Genomic DNA, 9,064 nt, shown 5'->3' with positions numbered 1-9,064 from the left:
CTTGAGTTATCAGAGATACAAGGTTCTAGAGCAGTCATCTCAACACCTCAAATTGGAGACTTCTTACTAGAAATGCAATATACGAACGTAGTTTTATTGGTTTATTGTAATTAATTTCATTAATATTATATATATTCCCGGAAAAACTAAACATTGGCATTACGGTGAATCGATCTAATACGCCCTTTACGAAATCAGGCAGCTAAATGGAGGGCTGTTTCTTGATAATGATACATTTTTCTTATAGCAAATGCTAATCAAAACTTTCAAACATTATTTCGGGAAATATAATGAGATGTGAGGTAAATTGAATTATCGTGAGTTACTAAGCACTTACTTCGGCGGTACATGTAATAAAACGAAAGATATGGAACGACACAGAGAAGATTTGAATGAACCCTGTGCAAGGAGACTCCCAAATTCGTGAAGCATTCACAATTTCTGGGAGCGTGGTAGCATAATGGTTACAGAGCTTGAGGTTTACAGCGTTAGATCGAGAGGTTTCGGGTTCAAATCCCGGACAAGCCTTTGGACACGCCTTCAAATAATATCTTCGAAGTGCGGGGTTGACGAGGGAAAAAAACTGGCCCTTATAACCTTAACATGTGAGAAATCACAAGCCTATCTCTTAATTCTAGGTGAGCTCTACCCTCACCTATCCAAAACATCCTTCGAATTGAATCCTTAAGATAGTGAGCAAGCAATTAAAAATTTTATAAGTGACTTTGGTCGAAGTATTTGCCGTCACATCGTGATTTAGAGCTTCATAAATTGATGACGAAGGTCTAGCCGTTTTCGCAGCGCTCCTAGTTGCCTTTTTCTGCGCAAGAAAATGAGATGAAAAAATTATCCACTTCGCAGAACACTACTTACCTAAAGGCAAAAATTAGCTTTGTCTAAAAACCAAATCTTCGCCGAAGACTCCCCACAACGCTATCTCCAGAAGAAGTTTTTTCAGCACCTTACGCTTGAATCATTTGGATGGGAAGCTGGAGGAAGAGATGGTGGTGGGAGCTTCGGAAGTTATTTCCAGACCGAATGCTTTTCTCTACAAAAATGGAAAAAGGAAGTAAAAAGGGAATTTACCTATGCCATCGCAGGCTGAAATATGCTCCCAAAGAACTTTGGCTATTAGACGCGGGGAAGCGGGGGGGGGGGGTGAGTTTCTTCCGCGCCACAACTCCTCACCCCCCAAAATTCCAGACCTTACTCATCCCTTCCTATCTCACTCTTTGACCTCAAGTTGGCCTTATTCCTTTAGCGAACCCAAGTGTCATCGGCGAATCTGTCTTTCGGCGGCAATTTATGGCTTGCCGATGAATATCGGAATGTTTTAGAAGTCAAGAGTTTTCCGTCGGAGGAGGAAGTGAAGATTGGCGATGGGGGCTGCACTTAATCAGCGGGAGAACAAAAGAGAGACGGCGGAGATGTCGCTGCAAGTCTGAAATTAGCACTCTTCGGAACTCCTATATCGATCGACCTCCTCGGATTGGGATTTCCTCTACAAAGTCTGGTCGAATGCAACGAGAAACTTAGACAGCGTGACATTTGGATCCAGCAGCTGGTAACTTGAGGGTTGCCGTCATTAATGAGATTAGGAACGCCAATTAGTCATTTGACGGTATAAAACGATTAAAATTAAGTACATAGCCTTAAATTGAAGCTCAGTATTCTGAAATCAATTCAAGTATTAAAGAGTAAGTGCTTTCCTATGTATTTTGCTTGAGTGAAAGTCAAGAAAAACCATTAAATTTAACCATTGATGCAATCAAAACTTCAGTAAGGTGTGCAACAATGATTTTCGTACATTTTGAAGCCCGGAAAAATTTTTTTTTCAGAGAGCTAAATACATGATCCGTTTGATATCATGCGTTGCACCCGAGTTTAAATTCATAAAAATTATTAAAACAGTTATACTCTTGCTCTATATTCGGAAAAATTTATGGAACGCCAAGAATTATTTTAATTATCAATCTTAACCACATTTTCCCCTCATATATTGTTCTTACAAAAAAGGGAAACATCGTTGCGTTTTTTGTAAGCCAATCAACTCCTTAACCCAGCCCTTATTATTAGCCCCAAAGTTTACGGCAAGTTGGAGTATTTGGAATGATATTTTCTCTTGTGGATGACGTAAGTACTACACTCCGCAAGGTTTTCCGTTTGCGTTTAATGGGCACCCATTTAATGATACCCATGAAATGTGAATAGTGAAGATTGCAAAGTGTAACACTTATTTTTGCATTCATTGTGTTTTCCGTAATGGATAGGGTTAAAATAGTAAAAACCGATCTTATTTGTTATATTTCCTTATATTCAATAAACCTATCATTTTATTCGATTGTTTAATTTCATAATTCCCCTACACCGTGGGAGTGATTTAAAATTGATCTATTCCTCAAATAAATTAAAAACTCATTGCACGCGAGCCCGCAATGAATGAGAATGATAAGCAATAAATTCCATTGCGGAACTATTTCTTCAGGAACAAGGATATTCCAATGACGACAAGAATTTAATTTCTATTGATTAAATTTATACGCGAGTTCTATTAATTAAATTTAATTTAATTAATAGAACTCGCGTAAGCCGGGTAAGCGGATCGGTTTGGCGACGCCATAACAGTAAAATTAAACAATAAAGACGCGAGTTTTGTTGTTGAATTGAATAAGAACGATTGCTGTTGTTTCCTTACAATTTTCGCTAAGGTTTGTGTATGTTTTTGCACTAATTGTCTATTGATCAATCATACTTTCTATTTGCTCGATTGCACGTTTCTTTAGGGTTAATTTGTGACTGAAGTCTTCCACTGACCGCAAAATATATATGAAAGTTTTGTACACGTTTATAATATTGTGGCTTCGGGCAAGACGGATAGGCATTCGTTTCGGAGGAGAAGCACAACTTTGATGTAACTACCATATAGTACAAAATGGACAAACAGGTGTGAAGAGCAGCACAACCACCACCAACAATAGTTACATCTATAAAAGGCAAAAGCCAACTCGGAGTAGTAAGCAGTGCACAAAGGGTCCACTGGCTACTATTATTTGCTTCTGCAATGCAGCTGGTTGCTGTTTTCTCACGATTTTCGCAAAGGTTTTTACATATTTTTCGCTCGAATTTCCTTTACAGAGGAGGACGGTCAACAACAGTACCTTAGGTGAAATTGTGCAAATCAGACCCGTACGAACAATGATAGCTCCCAAAACAAACCGAATTCACACAAGAGGTAACAATCAGAGATATTGACATCTAGTAGCGGATCCAGGATGGGGACAAGGGGGGCCTAAGTATGGGGTAAAGTCCTAGCTGTAGTAAGGGTCCGAACAAAATTACCATTCTCTCTAGTGTAAATTGGATATCCCCTTAGTTCACCACTATTGACAACTCACTCCCCACCATTGTTGACATCCACTTCTGTTAAAGTGGAGAACAATAAGTAAAAGTATCATTATAAATAATGGGAACATACATTATAAAATGGTAAAGGTAACAGTTAAAAATGACAGCGATATGCTGACAAAGCCGTTTTGGTTGGCAGGTTATATATGAGAAAAACCAGACTTCAAATAAAATTATATTTGACCAAAAATATAAGAATAAAGTCTCATGCTCTGACTGTGGAACTTAAGAATATATTTAAGCCCATATTAAATAAAAAGAATTAACCTGGATTATAGACACTAAAATCCGACAATATCATCGCCTAAGAATTCCCAATACAGGTTCGGCTCCAAAAACACTGGTAGGTTTCCTTCAGTCATTCGCATCCGAGTGAAATCCCCCTAATAATCATTTTTAATTGCTCAAATACTTACTTCCCCGAGAGATTTAATTAGGCAGAGATAATCCATTTGGTGACCCGTGAGTAAAGTGTCACAGCATATAATGTCACCGCACGGGAGCCAGCCCTTTAAAAGGGTGAGAAATTAAAAAAAAAAACTCTTAAAAGGAAGCGAACTCATTTTGAATGCTCTCTGTCGGTCAAAAAAACACTCCACGGGAAGCGAAAAAAAACGAGAGAGACACAGAGGTGGCGACAGAAACCCACGCACATGAGGGACGATCTTGCGTGGCAGCCTCCTCTTGTCCTCCGATGACGCGATGAAATTACCCTTCGACCCCCCCCCCCCCCCCACCCCCCGCCTCATTGCCTCCACCACCTCTCTCTCTATCCCTCGCTCCCCCTCCTCCTTCCTCTCCTCAATTGTCTCTCCTCCCTCACTCTTCGCCCATCACCTTCCAGTCTCCATCTTCCTCCCCTCTGATCCTAGAAACTTTATTTTTTTCTACCCCGACTCCATCCCGTTTTGCTCTTGAATCACTTCTCTCAAAGGACACTACGAAGAACAATTTCATAGTAAGTACTAGGGATGGTCGGATCGGATACCTCGGATCCGAATATCCGCGGATATTGCCCTTCATCGGATACACCGGATTCAAAGTCGCGAAAGACATCGGATCTGGATCCGAAGTCACGTTGTAGAATTTCAGCCGTGGAAAAGAAAAAAGGCAAAATACGACTGGCACATAGTGTGACTCTTCCCAAGATATTGAACAATCATCGGGGAAATTTCAGCGTCCTAGGATAATAACTACGTCAAAAGTAACTACGTCACAGATTTCAGAAAACCACCCTCGGCCGTCCATTAGTCCGTGCATCTGTTTTTTTTCCGAAATCTCACGGACCATAAATCATTGTTTTCGTTGGGGGGGGGGGGTCCAACACCAGGGGGGGAAATTTTTAAATAACAGGGTACAAAGTAGAGGGTTTAAAAATAATTTTAACACCCTTCATAATCGTAAAAAAACATAATTTTTCAAAGAAATCTATTGTAAATTCATGATTTTTCAACATTTAGTTTCCTTTTATGAAGGAAAGCACTTGAATAATTACTTCGTTTAAAAGCAGAAATATGAAAATGCATTTGGATCCGAAAATATCCGATCCGAAAGATCCGGCTCCGAAAATCAAGGATCCGATCCGAATCCGGATCCGAAAAAAAATCCTGGACCTGTCCATCCCTAGTAAGTACCCATTTCATTTATTCACTGCGATGTTTTCCACTTTTCCAGTTCATTCTCAGTATTTTTTCGTCATTTGTTCACTTTTACAGAAAAAAAGTTACACGTATGTTAAACGAATTAGGCTGGGGCGAACTAGTCTTAGATCGCCCCAGCTACATCATATCGTACTAAGCTTTAGTATCGTGAATAACACAATTGTTGTGCACGGCCCTTTGACGAGTGCCGCTAACAATTAAATATGATTAGGATTCTCGCCCTTGGCGCCGGAATGGTGAGATTAACAGACACACAACTTCGAGTTGATCGAAAAATATATACTCACAGCAAACTTATTTACAGTGAAGGCATAGTGAGTGAGTATACTCGTGACGGAGGTGACAAGAGGTACCTACCAGTTATGGCGTTAATACACTAAAGACTAAAGGGCGAAAAGTCTTACCGATAAGCTGAACCGACCACAATGACCAGCAAGCGATGACAGACCGCAATGGTAGCCGTGTGAGTCAATACGTAGAGTCTGCCATGGATTGTCTGCGCTGGAGGCGGAGGAGGAGAAGCAGCGGGAAGTTTCCATAACTTATAAAATAAATACACAGAAAAAGCCCGGGAGATGCAAATAATTTTTGTCCCAAAGGGAAACGGCTGACGGCGATGTGCAAAGGTCGAATGTGAAACTATATTCACCTTCTCAGTGCCAAACAGACAAATGGGAAAAACAGACAAGTGGAAAACAAAAAAGGACAACAGAAATGGGGAAGTCTTCCAATGTCACAGTTATCGAAAATAATCCCAGTGAACCTTAATAATCCCGGTCACAACACAATTATCGGACAAGGGGAGTGGGAAGTTCTCACTTCCCTATAGTTGCCTATGGAAAGGAATACAGATTTCCAATAATAAATATTAATTAGTAATCGTAAAAACTACAAAATAATTACTTTTTCTCCCTTAATTGCGTAATTTAAGTCGTAGGCACATGTGACTAAACTGGAGTGAGATCAGGTAGCAGTGGGTGAAAAAGGTATGAATTGAACATTTGGAAGAAAACTAGACGGAAACTAGACGACGTCGGTTGAGATTCATTTTGACTCCATCGCATGAGATCATATTGTTCAAATCCACCAATTCTATCGGTACTCGAAGAGTAATTTTTTGATAACAGTAAGATTTTGTGATTACGACCCATCTCTTTCGAGAACCGAGTTCACGTCAGAACAAATCATTTCGTCCAAATTCCATCAAAATTTATAACCTTTAGATCTATCTTTATTATGTATTTGTGGGAGAGTCGCGTACAAGCATTCTGCGAATTGAGTCACTTTCACCCTGGCGGAATTCGATAACTAGGCCTTAAGATAAGCAAGCTAGTATTCGATCCAACCACGTTATCACGATCCAACCACGATCATGGTAACTACGTTCAGTTAACGGTACCAAGAGCAGAAATATAATACCTATCTATCTCATCAAAAAATATTAACATTACGGAGCAACACAAGATTGTTACAGTCCAGTGACAAAAAGTGGAAAAAGAAAGTGTCAATTGCTGTTATTTTATTTGGTTGAAGAGACCGTCAGCTGAGGTCACATGCACCAATGCAGAAGGGTAAGGAAGTGACGAGAGGAACTCGGCAATGTCAGCCAAGTCTTTAAGACCGGCGCCAAGGGCTTAATGAACCATCCGGCGGATGGATGGCTGTACTTCTGTAAGTGCCCTCCACGAAGCAAACTCGCAGAGATCGGGCAGTCTTCGAAAAATCTACGTCACCGCCAATAATTAAACCCAGACACACAGGGTGATGAGCCAACACTCTAGCCACCACGTCAACTCGATCACACAGTCTATAATTCTACTTCACTTTGAACATATTTGATTCCGACGATTATCATTCTATTGCTTAACTGCCTGTCACTTCCTTCCGTGACAGATGTGTGCCTCATTAAGCGAGAAACGATCTTCCCCACCACACTCTCCCCACTCCACTACTCCCCGCTTTACCCCTCATCCACAATCACCTTGTGTGTCCAACCAGGCGCCTTATATCTTGCTTATTAAGCTCTTTATTCACTTGTGATGGAGTACCAATTTACTCGCGGGCACTCCCTTCATCGCGGAGAGAATTCTAATTAATCTATTTATTTCAAACCTCTTTTTACCATGAGCCTCAAGATATCCGTTTTCCTTACATGGAGAGCGCTCACCTCTTTCAAAATATTGGATCTTATTCAGAGTAGAGAATGAAAAAAGAGCCTAAGTCTTAAAGCCTAAAACTGTGATTCTGATTCAATATTCCATTCCCTACTGCATCGAAGGACACATCAAATGACACGTGAGCGCTGAACGTCGCGAGCAAATGCAGAGAATGAAGTGACCTTCACATGGTGCTATTACACGCACCTAAGTCATTAGTGATTGATCGCTGGTAAAAGCTGAGAGTAAGTATCACGCCACAAATTTTGTACCCTTTTCACGTAAGTAGTCTTTGTTTCCGGTTTCTTACACGCAACTCAATTCAAATAAACGCTCATTGGTTAATTAATCACCATTGCTGTAGGCAAGCAAATCCGATGCCTTCACGATGAGCTTTAAATTGTATTTTTTCATCCCTTCAACTCATCGTAATAACCTCTGTCTTGACGCATGCACAAATAAGTTCAGGGATCTTCTCAAGACTGATCCCTTCCGACTCCACGTCAGCGTGTTCCTGACGTCCGACTTCCCATCCTCGGAGACGCTATGACGGACGGATTTCTTAAATGGAACTCGCTATCGTCCCCTCACACTGCTCCTTTTTCTCGAACCCATCCTCTGCAGTCGTGAGACTCGTCTGCTTTAACATATTTAAATGTCGTCGACGGAGCCGGAGGCAGAGGGATTCCTACCGTTCGCTTTCGTAATCCCACCCCTGCCCGTCCGTCTTCGGCACTAAATCGGTCATAGGAACTGGCGGCTCGGAGAGAGAGACAATCTGCCCCTGAGTTTTATTCTGTTCTTCTTGTCAACTTACTGCCAGAGGGATTTGTCATAACACATTTCGTGTCACCATCTATTACACAAACTGTCACAAGATACGTTCATTCGGAAAAACTCTTCAGATCTTTGGATTCTTGGACATTATCAAGGGATATATTACAATGTTTTCGCTGTTTCTTATTGTTTCAAAACATTCAACTAAACCTATTCGAATGAAAAGTTACTCTAGCTCCTTATGCCTATGTAGTCTAGTATCTCTCTAGTATAGTAGTGCTGTATACCTGAAGGTTTTAAAATGAATTGACAATATATTTAATCACTATTGGAAGTACCTGAACTGTGCTATTGTAATTCATTAAAAAATGTATCTAAGAGGTTTCAAATGTCTTTCTGGCGTAATTCTCGTTACCGTGGAGTTTTTCCAAAAAATCATGCTCACGAAGAGATAATCAAAATTAATAAATGCACTACAAGAGTAAGTGCCAGTGAAATTAATCAAAAACGTACAAATATGGTAAACTTTTACGTGGATTTATAGTGTTGGGAAGAAGAGAAGGTTCCACGACGCCGACCATTTCCATCCAAACTTGGGCATGGCTCAACGGCAAATGCGTTTTCTTCGGTATAATTTAGACATTCAGAAAACAAAATACAGCTTTATTAAACTTACTTGACGTCATTATACATGATATCTGCTTTAGAGAGGAGACCAAATGAATTTTATGGATCAACCATTTTCTCACATACGTATCTTTTTGTTGGCACCTTCGTGATAATCAATCCTTCAAAATTGTATTATTAAGTGAATTAATCAAAGTACATTTTAAAATTATATTTAATTTCATTGTTTCGGTAAAATAGCTTCACAATTACGTCATAAAATGTGCCAATTTCAAAATGTTTCGAATGACTTGTAGCAAATATGTTCTACACGCGACCAGACCACTGGCTGGACTTTGATGTAGAATAAGACCGTAGGAATGAAGAGCTAAATACGTCAAGCACGGGTATATTTGCAAATGATCTCAAAGGAACTACTACCGATATTCTACAGTATCC

At 40.1% G+C, this 9,064-nt stretch overlaps 1 non-coding gene across 1 annotated transcript; it reads left to right on the top strand.

Annotated features, from left to right (window-relative positions):
- The first annotated feature begins 334 nt into the window (after positions 1-334).
- LOC124154774 lies at positions 335-443 on the top strand. Its single transcript, XR_006864026.1, has one exon. It is a non-coding gene; the product is annotated as a U6 spliceosomal RNA (small nuclear RNA).
- Positions 444-9,064: the final 8,621 nt, after the last annotated feature.

The sequence above is a fragment of the Ischnura elegans genome, chromosome 2, assembly GCF_921293095.1.
Source record: "Ischnura elegans chromosome 2, ioIscEleg1.1, whole genome shotgun sequence".
In the NCBI taxonomy this organism is placed as follows: domain Eukaryota; kingdom Metazoa; phylum Arthropoda; class Insecta; order Odonata; family Coenagrionidae; genus Ischnura; species Ischnura elegans.
This window is presented reverse-complemented; position numbering and strand designations above follow the sequence as displayed.